This window comes from Paralichthys olivaceus, chromosome 16, assembly GCF_024713975.1.
Source record: "Paralichthys olivaceus isolate ysfri-2021 chromosome 16, ASM2471397v2, whole genome shotgun sequence".
In the NCBI taxonomy this organism is placed as follows: Eukaryota; Metazoa; Chordata; class Actinopteri; order Pleuronectiformes; family Paralichthyidae; genus Paralichthys; species Paralichthys olivaceus.
This window is the reverse complement of record NC_091108.1, coordinates 6,888,959-6,900,865: the sequence shown is the minus strand read 5'-3', so window position 1 is coordinate 6,900,865 and position 11,907 is coordinate 6,888,959.

The following is an 11,907-nucleotide window of genomic DNA, read 5'->3' as shown; positions in this document are numbered from 1 at the left end:
AGGCAAAATGACCACAAAGAAGCATCTGCAGAGACAGAGTCAGAGCGACCACCAACAAATGCAAAATGACCATAAACAGACAGAAAATAACATCAATACAGACAATAAACAATAAACGATCACAAAGAGATACACGATGGCTACAGAGATGCAAAGATGCAGGACAATCTTACAGACGAATAAAACAAAGAATCAACCAGTGATTAAACAACATGACACTAAATGACCTCAAGCAGATGCTTTTTCAAACGTTGTGTTTTGTCCTTGTATAGAACTGATGAAAGGCCTTTTCCATGTCTGTGTCCAGGGGCCCATTGTTTCATAACCAATCTGCCTGTCGACTACTCACACACATGCATCACATCTCTTTAAGACTATTTGAAGTGTTCTTTTATTCTACCAAATAAATAATATTGATAATGTACAGATTATTTTTTGCCAAGGGATGGAGCTTTAAACATGAGCCAATTCATTTTCTAAATCCATCTCTGGATCTATTCCAGTCATTTTCTAGTGGCAGTCATATGCAGACCAGTGTTTTGAGTTCAGCACGACACGGCGGTGATTGATCATCCAGCTGAGGCCTTTTAATGGGTTGGCCATAAATCAATGAGGCATAAAAAGTATTAAACCTTGCCATGTTGTGGATAATCTCAGAGGGAAAAAAAGGAGGGAAAGGCCACCATAGCTGCCTTGAACACACCAGCACTACCATGACGTATTAAATGTGGAGGGAAAAAAACCCATGACGACACCTGATTGGATGTAAGGCAGTGAGGCATGTTTACTGCCGTTCCCGAAACCTTTTACCACTGTTACTCAATCTGCCTCAAGGACATCAACGGAAATGCTCCCGTTGAAAGAAATTCAAAAATTTTCTGTGGACTATTTTTTTCAGCATAATAGCAGGTGAGACAATGACATGAGCCTCGTTTCCATGGCGAACACTGCATCTCAGAGACTAGAGGTGTTTTGGTTTTTCCAGTTCTCCCTGAACCTTAGACCAAACAACGAGACGGTGTCAGACACTGCTGTGAAAACAACAAACTCTGCTCACATGTGATTTTATTTCTCCAAAGACATGTCGCTTAATTCCGGTCACAGAATAAAATAATTGATTCACAGTCTCAAGGACACGGTGACACTGACGGTGGATGCCATAATTGAAATGTCTGTCGGTGTCAAGGGTCAAAGCAGCAACCTTCTGGCCATTAAATCTCCTCTTCACCTCCAGGTCATGACGAATCTGTGCTTCTTGTACATGTGCAGGTTTTCATTCCAACAAAAACAGCTGATTATGTCAAATCTTCAGTAATAGCACGAGCTGGTTTAAGGGGAGGGTGCATGGGGTATTTATCTGCCATTTTGGCAATTGCCACTATTGGGAGGCAGCGTCTGTACTATACTGATCGAGGTGTGGACCCGTGCTATCAAGGTTGCATCCAAACTTGTGCTCAACCAATCTCGAGTGCTGTCAATCATTTCAACCGAATTTCATATCATCAAATAATAATTCAACCGAAACTTACCAGAAACACACGAGTCTGAAAACTAGCTTAAACAACTAACAAGCAACAAACAACAAGATTACGCAAATACGATTACAATTAAACTTGGATACGATTGGTCAAGTATGAATCAGTTACATTTGGTGCTGATTCAGGATCAGGGGGTGGAACTAAAAGATTATAGCACTTTCTGTTAACTTTGTGAGAAAGGGTGTTTTTAACATTTTCCTTCTTTTTTCGGAGAGATCCAAATAAAAACCTGGATCTTGGGACTTTAGATTTGGTTTCATAAGAAGTTAAAGCACTCCATCTGCTCTAGTGATGCACTTAGATGATCATCAACAATCAGATATTTTTCCCCTGCCTGCACTTTCCTTGACGTCAGTTCAATGATGGAAACCACCAGTATCATAACATCAAACTGTTTTTATACTCCACACAGTTACACATATGTTTTTCAGGGGTCTGATATCATTCCCATAAAGATAAGAGTTTGTTTGTTGCTTTTTCTGCTTTAAAGATAACACACAGTCGCTCGAAGATGTTTTTGCCTCATTGCTCCGCATTCAATGAAACTCTCCACAGGACGTCTCCGCCTCTCTGTCTGTCTCTGCTCTGCCATCACGCACCAATCGGACGTCTGGATATCCATGGAGACTCGTCTCTGACTCAGTGTGGGAGGAAAGCATCAAGTGGTTGAGTGCTGAGCTCATATACTCACCCCATCACAAAGAGGACTCTGCGGGGAACCAGGCGAGACCTCATCCTCGCCCTCCAGCCCCTCTTCACTCTCCTCCCACATATCTGTCTCCCACCGAGTGTCTCACTTGTAGCGGATTAATCAATCAATTATGCACATGACAAAAGGCAGATGGAGGGAGAAAGAAAATCCATTTAAGTTATGTACGAAAAAAACCCCTGCTGCCTTGGTAACTCCAGACACACTTTTTTCTGTAAGTTCTGGGAGCATTTACTGCAATTTAACTATTAATGTGGAGAATATGCTCGTTTACAAACACAAGTCCTGCTGTAGAAGTGTGTTGATATTATCAGGAAATGAATGAAAGACTATCGGAAACCTCTTTCACTGTTTTTGAATTATATATATTATTTATTCATCCAATTGAAAATGTTTTTGAAATTCTTTGTTTGGACTTGTTTTAACTGGTTTGGATTTATATTTCAATTATGTGGACTTTTGAATTATCTTTGTGAAACTTTGTGTTGGGCTCGTTTTTGAACTGACTTGTTTTTTCAGTTGCTTGGACTTTTAGTTCTGTATGACTGGGCATGTTCATATTGTTTGTGTGTTTGAGTGTCTGGTCTTTGCACTTTGTTCTATAAGTATTTCACTTTTTCCTCGAGAGCACGAGGAAAGCTGTTACAGCACCAACAGCTGTTTTTTCCTCCAACAATAATAAGGGTTAGGGTTATTATTATATTATTATTATAATAACCACATTGACATTATCCTCACAAAGTGTGTGGCTTAGCGGTGGCAGTTTTCCCATCTTAAAACTACAGGATCTAATGAAATATATAAAAACACATTTATCTAAGTGCCAGCAGGACATCGCTGCTTTTATTTCCTCCCGATTCATTAAACATTTGGAAAAGAGAAGGAAATTCAAAGTCACATTTTGAAGCAGGTATTAAAATATGAAGCGTCTTTCGTGCAGCACTTTTATTATCAACAAATCACCATTGATAAAAAAAATATTCTCATAATGACCACAAACAAAGAGACTACTGCCAAGACGACTGGCAGCTCCGATACTTTCAATGTGCCTCTGGGTTAAGATTTCACAGGACGTCTGTCGGGTTGCTTTATGGCACAAAAAAACATGAATGACAAGCACGAGGAGGAGGAGGAGGAGGAAGGGCAACGATCTTTCAGCACAGAGGGAGCTAATGTTTTCTCGCAGTGGCAGATGGTGAGATGAGAAAAAGGCAGATAGAAAATTGTGTCTATTATAAGCGCTCACCGTCAGTAGTGAGTTAGACGGAGGCTGCAGGGGTTGATGGGAAATGTGTCCTTAATTATGAGACATGAGCACTAATCAGCTGTTAACCCTGCGAGACGACTTTCCTTGTGCATGGTCTCCTCAAAACTGTGATTTTTTCTTGGTTGGATTTACCAGATTGTTCAATTTCCCAAGTCATTATTAGTAATTTGAGAATATTGTGGGAAGCATTTAACTCGTTGGGACTTGATGTTCCTCTCTCAGTGTCTTTTTCCTCGAGCTGCAGATGTTAGAAAGACAGCACAGGGTTTGGACCTCCATTTTGTGCCTGACAGCCGTTGGTTGTCTTTATTGTGCGACTGGCATGGTGGCTTGACTTCTCCGAGCATGCTGATATAATTGCAGGTTGTCAGTGGAGGAAAAAAGCGGCTCAGTGAAATGTTCTGTAATGGATGACGCGTCATCATAAGGTCCTTTCACCAGAGTGGGAGAGGAGGATGACAAATCCTCGGCATCACACGTCTCAGTGTTTCTTACCATGTTCGGGTATTTTCAGTTTCCAGTTATAAGTGAATACAGACAGAAGAAGAATAAATGTGTAGTTGTTCATACAAAAAATTACAATTGACATACCAGGGTATAAGAGTAACCATCTGCAAACTAAAGGTGTTTTCCCACTTCAGCCAAACCAGGGTTTGCATTTTTGCTACATGTTTATATTTGATCCATTTAGTTTTGGTTTCACAATGCGATTTAGGTAGAAGACTTTTGCGTGACACACAAATACATCCTGTCGTCATCACCTATGTGGGCGGCGTCTACCTTTACTTGGCATTGATTGGTTTGTAGATGGTCGTGTTTCTGATGTCTGTGTGTTGACAAAGCAGCCTTTCCCTTTGAATGGTAATAATAAATGAACCTGTGCATTTAGTTTTCCTACCATCCAAATGAACGTCCTCTTCACTGAAACACAGAACAACACTACAAGCAATCCTGTGAGGTACTTACGATTCTTTTTCTTCCTCTATTGTTTAATGTGTAACTTCCTACAATTACACCGAAAGTCTTAACTATCCAGAAAGTATTTTCAAACTGCAAACAAACAAATCTTCCAGTTTAATCTGGATTGAGACCACCTCTACATGTTGGTCCGTTGGTCTGATCTGTGATCTGAGGCACCTTTCACACCTTGGACATGGAAAGGTCTGAAGGTCCAGATCAAACATGATGTGAAACAGCCCTAAGAAATACTGCAAAATTCCAAAGAATGGAAAACCTAAAATATGACTAACATGAATTATGCAGAAGAAATATTATATTTTTGTCCGTTAACACATCTACCATACCCACGCTTGTATGCCTCTTTAACTTCTCAAATAAATATTTCATTGTTACAAGCCTAAATACATCAACTGCAGCATGAGGGACTAATTGGCCCAAAGGTCTGTTTCTCCATACTGTGGTTTCTGAAAATATGTGGACCATCATGGAGATGAGTTGTGGTCATGGTCGAGAGTATTCATGACATTCTACAAATACTGACGTAGGAACACACGCAAGTTCAGTACATTAAACTCAAACATTTGTTTTCGATCAATGCTTTCTTTTTTCATGGACAAGTTTGAGGTTGAAAACACATCTCGGGTTACAAAAACAGGCAAATCAAAAACAGGACATTGGTATGAAAATGGTTTTGACACAGAGAAGCAGAGTAATATTCAACAGATATGGAAACTAGAAGTCACACTGTTTGAATAGCTCTAATTTTATAGTCAGCCTGGCTCTGTTTATTCCAAAACAGTGTGGTATCGATGTCTCTGTTTTCACCAGTATGACTTTTATTTCCCAGTCACTGCCTCGCTAATGATGACATTACAAACGCCTCCAAATGCCGATTCACAGGTTGTGTCTAAATGTAATGGGTTGTTTTGAAGGTTATGCATCTGCTGCACACATTGAAGTTGAAAGAGAGATGATTAGGGATAATTCCCACCTCCAGTCAGGGATGCACCTCATCCTGGAAACAGAAAGCCATTCTTATTCTGACGACAATCGCTGAGAGCAAATCTGAAAATCACTTTTTTTCATTCCAAGGTGTATGAATGTTTCAGGTTTTCACCACAATCTACTAGTGGTGCATTTTCAAATAATGACCTGATGACCTGATTAAGGTGCAAAACATGTTTGCAGATGAGGTCATACAGACGACTGGCTAACTTGTTATTTTCCTTCGTCGTATGTCATTTGCGACGGAAGTTAAAGCAGACGGACAAAGCCACAAGTAAAGCAAATATGACGCAATGAAAAGGCGACCTAAAGTCAAACATCCCATCACTTGGAACAATGAAGAATTGTTCCATATTATATATCTTAATATCTCTGTTCACTCTAAACATTTACCCACAACATCCCCATGCCAACAGGTCTGTGTGAGAGCGAAGATCTGCCACAATAACCACTATCCAGTTGCCCAGTTGATTAATGGTTGCCATGTGAAACACGGTAATCACTGTCATCCTGCTTTAGACGACTAATTATAAGGCGAGTGGAAGCCAGCTGCATGACCTCCAGGCTTTGTTCAGGCAGCTGGAGTTTTCAGTGCGCTACAATGACCATTTGGCCTGCGACACTGACTGAGATCTCATGAACCTCCTGAGGCTACATCACAGGATTATCACCGAATGCTACTTGTTGGTGATGTGAAATATAAACTCGAGGGTGCAATGATAATCCTCCTGAGGTAGTTTGTATATAGACAGTGAAGCCTCAGAATGACTCTTCTACGGCAAGTTATGCTTTTTTTTCATGCAGCTATAGAATAGTTTGCCATAAGTACATTTTGTGGGTATATTCCTATTTGCTGCTCTTTTTTTTACTGACCTTTGTAACTTTTACAAAAAGAAATATTAAAAGTCACCTCAAACCATCAGAGTCCCCAGCAGGTCATCTGTGCCACTCAGGTTTATTTAAAAAACTGTTTATTCATGCCTGCAAATCTAATGACATCTGCCTTAGCTGCACTGTGTAACTTGTATGATTGTTGTGAGTTGTGTATTTTAATATCTCATACATTATGCAGTTATGTTAATGTTTGCTTATTTATTTATTTAAACAGCTTTTTAATTGTGGCTCTACTGCTTATCTCCTATCTTCACCTTCTGACTGAGGATGCTGTAATTCAAGTGTCTGTTGAGTCTCCTGTAATCACCGCTCGCTTCTCTTCCATTGTACACGAACACACAGGCCCTCTAATCATAGTGGTTTCACTCTTAAATTATCCAAGCTTTTGTCTCCTGTTATTCATATCCCTGTACTTATCATCCAAGGGGATATTAATATTCTCATCTATCCCTTATTTGTTTATTTAAAACCCGACTCTGGTATTTTCACAAATCTCACAACATCGTTGGTTTTGATTCAGAAGGCGTTATTATGTTTGAAGTATTTGTTTATGACTGTAAAGGTTTGAACTGTTTACTATTTCTCCCTTAATCCCAGACTTCTGATCTTTTGGCATCCTAATTCCAACTCTGCATTCTGTGTTTTATAAAAGCAAACACCAGGGATATTGCAGTCCTGAGGAAATATTCAATCCTAGTGTGTGTGTGTGTGTGTGTGTGTGTGTGTGTGTGTGTGTGCCCAGGAAAAAGTTAAATATGCAAGATACAGTATTTCTCAACGATTTGGGTTGATGATGGTGTGTGCATCTTTGCAAATCTATTGATAAAAGCAATAGTACTTAGCTTTATCTGTGTAAGGTTTGGAAAGAATTATTGATCATTTTCAATGTTTTTATAATGTTGGCAGCGAAAAGGAATTTCTGATCGTCCATTGAAGGAAAACACAGCTGGTTATGTTGTTATTGCAGCTGAGAAAGAAAAAAAAAGCCTCTTTAACTGAAACGGGAGGAAACAAAGACAAACTGCATCTGAGCAGTTTTAAATAGCACAGATTCTTTCAAGTCAAATACAGTATGGATACGTCTCCAGCAACATCAGAAGGATCTAGGGATGACATGTTCCTGTTGTCATGGAGACCAGGGCTTTACATATACAGCATTTGTTGGTTATGAGCGGAACTGAGATTGCTGTTTTCCTTTTAGATTATAGATGAGGAGAAATCACATTATATGGATGATCAAGAGAAGACATAGTTTGCAGTTTATTCACTGAACAAAAGCCTCTGCTGCTTTTCATTGGTAGAACTTGTTTTTCTCATATGTTGTAACTTGTCTTCTTTCTGAGTATAATAACTTATTATTATAATAACCAACTGATGAACCTGTCTAAGTCATAGTCAGTACACTTTATGTAGAGGACATACATGTGATATCTATAGTTCTAATGCTGAAAACAACAGGCATACAGACAAGGCTGCAAACATAACCAGCGATGCATGAATCCTTCTGTCAAGTTAGACCAGACAGAACACACTTTTATATCAGCAACAAATTAACCTCAGGCTGCCAAAGGCTAGCTTAGCAGAAATTAATCGCAGAGAAACTACATTACCCAAATTAATATCTGTCACAAAAACAAAAAACAGGACCTACAAACAACAAGCAAAGTATATAGAAGTATACATTAATAATTTTGCATTTATAGAAAAAAAGGATTTATAAAATGATATGAATTGGTTCTTGAGTGATGATGTCGGCAACTTGGCAACTTATGTTCCAAATTCTTATAGACTTCCAGGGTAGGTGTTCCAACTTGAGATAGCGCTCATGAGAATTTTTCAAGTCTGAAACTCATTTTTCTGATTATTCCGACACCACTTGAACGCACAATCAAACCAATTGCTGGTGACAGAGCATTTTTTTGTAATTTTTGGATTTCACGCAGCTGCAGACTGAAAATGTCTCCTCCTCATGTGTAAAATCAGCAGAGTGCCCCTTTAATAAGTGAACCATCATGTTTACATGCATGCTAATAATGTGATTAAAGCCAGATTAAGGCAATACTCAAATTAGTGCAAGCGTCTTCACCTAACTAGGTTACATAAGTTGAATTAAGGTAAGAAATTGAAGCGATCATAATCCAGTTAACAGACCTGAATTAGTCATGAATCTAAAATTATTATAGCACGTACCACAAACATTGGTCTGATTTCTTTCATTTTGTACATGCAGAAGCTGGTGACATAAGATTTGCATTACAACAACATCAGATAAAGTCAGGTTGTTGGAGAACTCAACCATGTAACCACTTGAATTGAATTTAGAAAGTCCAATCACAGTGGACGTGCTTAATCTTCTAATTTGTATTAATTGGGCTGACTTGAAGCCCAGAGAAGAAAGTGGGCAGCCCAGGAGAAGCAGATTAAATGTGCTGGGTTTACCTAACAATCACTGAATCACAGTTTCTTTTCAGTTTCACACTTTAGATTTACAGGCTCAAACACAATAGGCCATTTGAAAGCCTAAAGGAGTAGATCCCTAAGTTCAAAAAGTGGTACTAAGTGGAAATATTGTTCACAACGGTAACAGTTTAATTTCTTTTTCTTGGACTGTGGATTCTGACTAAAAAAAGACTGGTAAGCATATATCACATGATTCGTGGTTAGAATCTCTTACTTTCAATCATTGGGCAGATTACAAAACTGCATTGAAGATGACAGTAAATGCAAATTATTGTGTAGTGGTGCATTGAGTGCTGCTGATAATAGTCTCATCATGGTTGTTCTGCTCGTACTATGACAATCATGTGCATTTCTCAGTGGTGTATAGCATGTGAGTGTGTGCTCGACAGCATTTATATTAGCCTCAGTGTGAAGACACTATTAGACATGCCATGATCTTTTTCTCCAAAGAGATATACAAAAAGCACACACACACACACACACACACACACACACACACACACACACACACACACACACACACACAGATCTACGGATAGCCGAAGAAAAAGCCGTGCGAGTCTAAAGCTTAGTGATGCGAGCGAGCATGAAATGTTGGCAGGCTGCGATGTGTGCCGAGTCTGAGATCAGACAAAGTGGAGATCGAGTGAATCGATCACAGGGGTCAAAGGCTCTGACTCAAACAGTAGAAGAATGTGCAGAACCGTGTGAAGTTCATGAGCACAAGGAAAAATGAAAACAGAATTTTCAAAATACCACGTCACTCAGGTCATGAAGATGAAGGGTCATTAGATGTCGTGCAGGTCATTTAAAAAAAAACTTAGATATTACCAGCAACATGCGATCACAATGTGTTACAGGGATATAATCCCAAAACTCACATCCTGTTGGGAAATTCTTGCACAAAACTACAGGGTGCTGATGTTTTCTTCATCCCTGTAAACACAACGTCTTAATACAGACAGACATTTATTATTTAGTCTGCACAACGTCGTAATTAAATCAGTGACTGTGCTCTCACCTGTAAATACATATTTCAGCAGCTCCTGGCGTATTGTTGTTGTCACGTTACATTTACGATCAGAGGACATATTCCCTCTATTAACACTCAGTACATAAACCCATGCAGACAGTCTGTCAGCTCGACTTATTAACACCAGTTTGCGTGAGTTTGTCAATACTAAACAGGGACTTCAGCTCATTTAAAATTTGCGATTTAAAAATCAGACCAGAGGTGTAAATGCACCTCATGAACCAATAAATCTCCATTGTTCCCAGTTGATTTCAGAAGCACAGTCACAGCACACATGTACTTCATTAAATCTTAAACTTGGGCCTAATTAACCCATGTGGTGCTCACACTGTGTTGCTTCTATTTCAGTAACATACTGAGCTCCTGGGGAAACAGGATTTAATCAGCTGAGGTCACAGGATGTCTGTGCAGTAAATAAAACTAAGTGCATATGGCTGCAACCTGGGGAAATAATTCATGTGATTTTTTTTATCAATTTGCAGTAACAAATGTTGATGTGTATACTTGAATAACTGCAGCATTAAAAAGAGCATCTCTGGTACGTACTGTACTTTTAAACAATCAGAGAAGGTTTGTACGATTACCGATATGTGGTTTGAATTAGTGCTTAACCTGAGAGGTTGTTTATCTGGAAAAATCAACTTGTGGGGACATTTTGACCTTTTAGGAATTTTAAATACGCTCAAATACACAAATAAAAGTAGAAATACATGACCTATGTTAAGAGGTTGCGTTATTCAAATTGTAAATCCACAGGACTCTGCAAATGTTGTGCAACTGGCCACCTCTGTAATTTAACACAAGAGCAAACATGACAAATTCTCATTGCTGTTGTGCAACATTAGACAAAGCTGATCCCAAATATTTTGTGTTTTGGCCTGGTCTTTAGTCAAATCTGCCAATATTTAGGAGTAAACACTGAGTATGAGGGTTCTGTGCTGCAGCTGTTCCACCTGTGTGTGTGTGTGTGTGTGTGTGTGTGTGTGTGTGTGTGTATGATGAGCACTTTGTAACTTGGCACAGCAGTTATAGAGATCTGAGTAATATCACGAGGTTTGTGTTACTTTAATTAATTATTAAGACAGTTGTGTTTTGTTCCTCGTCACTTTTCCTGTCTTCCCAGGCCGATAAATATTATGTATATTGTAACCTACACACCAATTTAATGCTAGCTGTCTTTCACAACGCAACAAGAGCCACAACACAACCACAAAAGCCACAAAAGCCACCACATAACTAGAAAAGCCACAACATAACCACCGAAGCCACACGATGGAAGCACAACCAGATGTTGTGACAACAGATGTTGGAAATGGAAGCAGTTACTCACTGTGTGTTTGTGGGAGAAGTGAAAACCTGAACAAACATTTTGAACGAACTAACAAACCGGTTGCTGCTTAAAATGGGATGTCTATTTGAAGTGTTACGGTACAGGTGTGAACCTCTTTTTTTGGGGGGCGCCCGCCACTGGTACCGTAACACTTCTAATAGACAAGCATCACATTTTAAACGAAGATTTTCACGACAGTTTACTTCTCTTCTGAAAAGAAACACTTGACGGCAGTGAGTCACTCTGCTGTTGCTCATGTCCGTTGTGGTTGTGTTTCCCTTGTGTGTCATTTGTAGTTGTGATGTCACTTCTGTAGTTGTGTTGTGGCTTTTGCATTTGTGTGCATAGTTGGGCTGCACACTGTGGCCATCAAACTGAAGCCATTCAATCATAACTCATTATCATCCGATTGCCATGGCAACTTGGAGCTCTCAGCATGAGTGTGTGTGTGTGTGTGTGTGTGTGTGTGTGTGTGTGTGTGTGTGTGTGTGTGTGTGTGTGCACTGTAGGGGATAGAAAATGCCAGAAATATCTGAGCTCTCATCATTCCCTCGATATTAATGTAGAAGCTGTCACCTGTCTGGTCCGTGAAGTGAAGGAAATAAACAAATGACGGAGAGAAAGTGGAGAGATTGTTAATTTTCTTTATGTAGCACATTTTATTATGCGATGAAGGTGGCTGTCGAGAGAAAGTCTAGTTATGAGAACAAT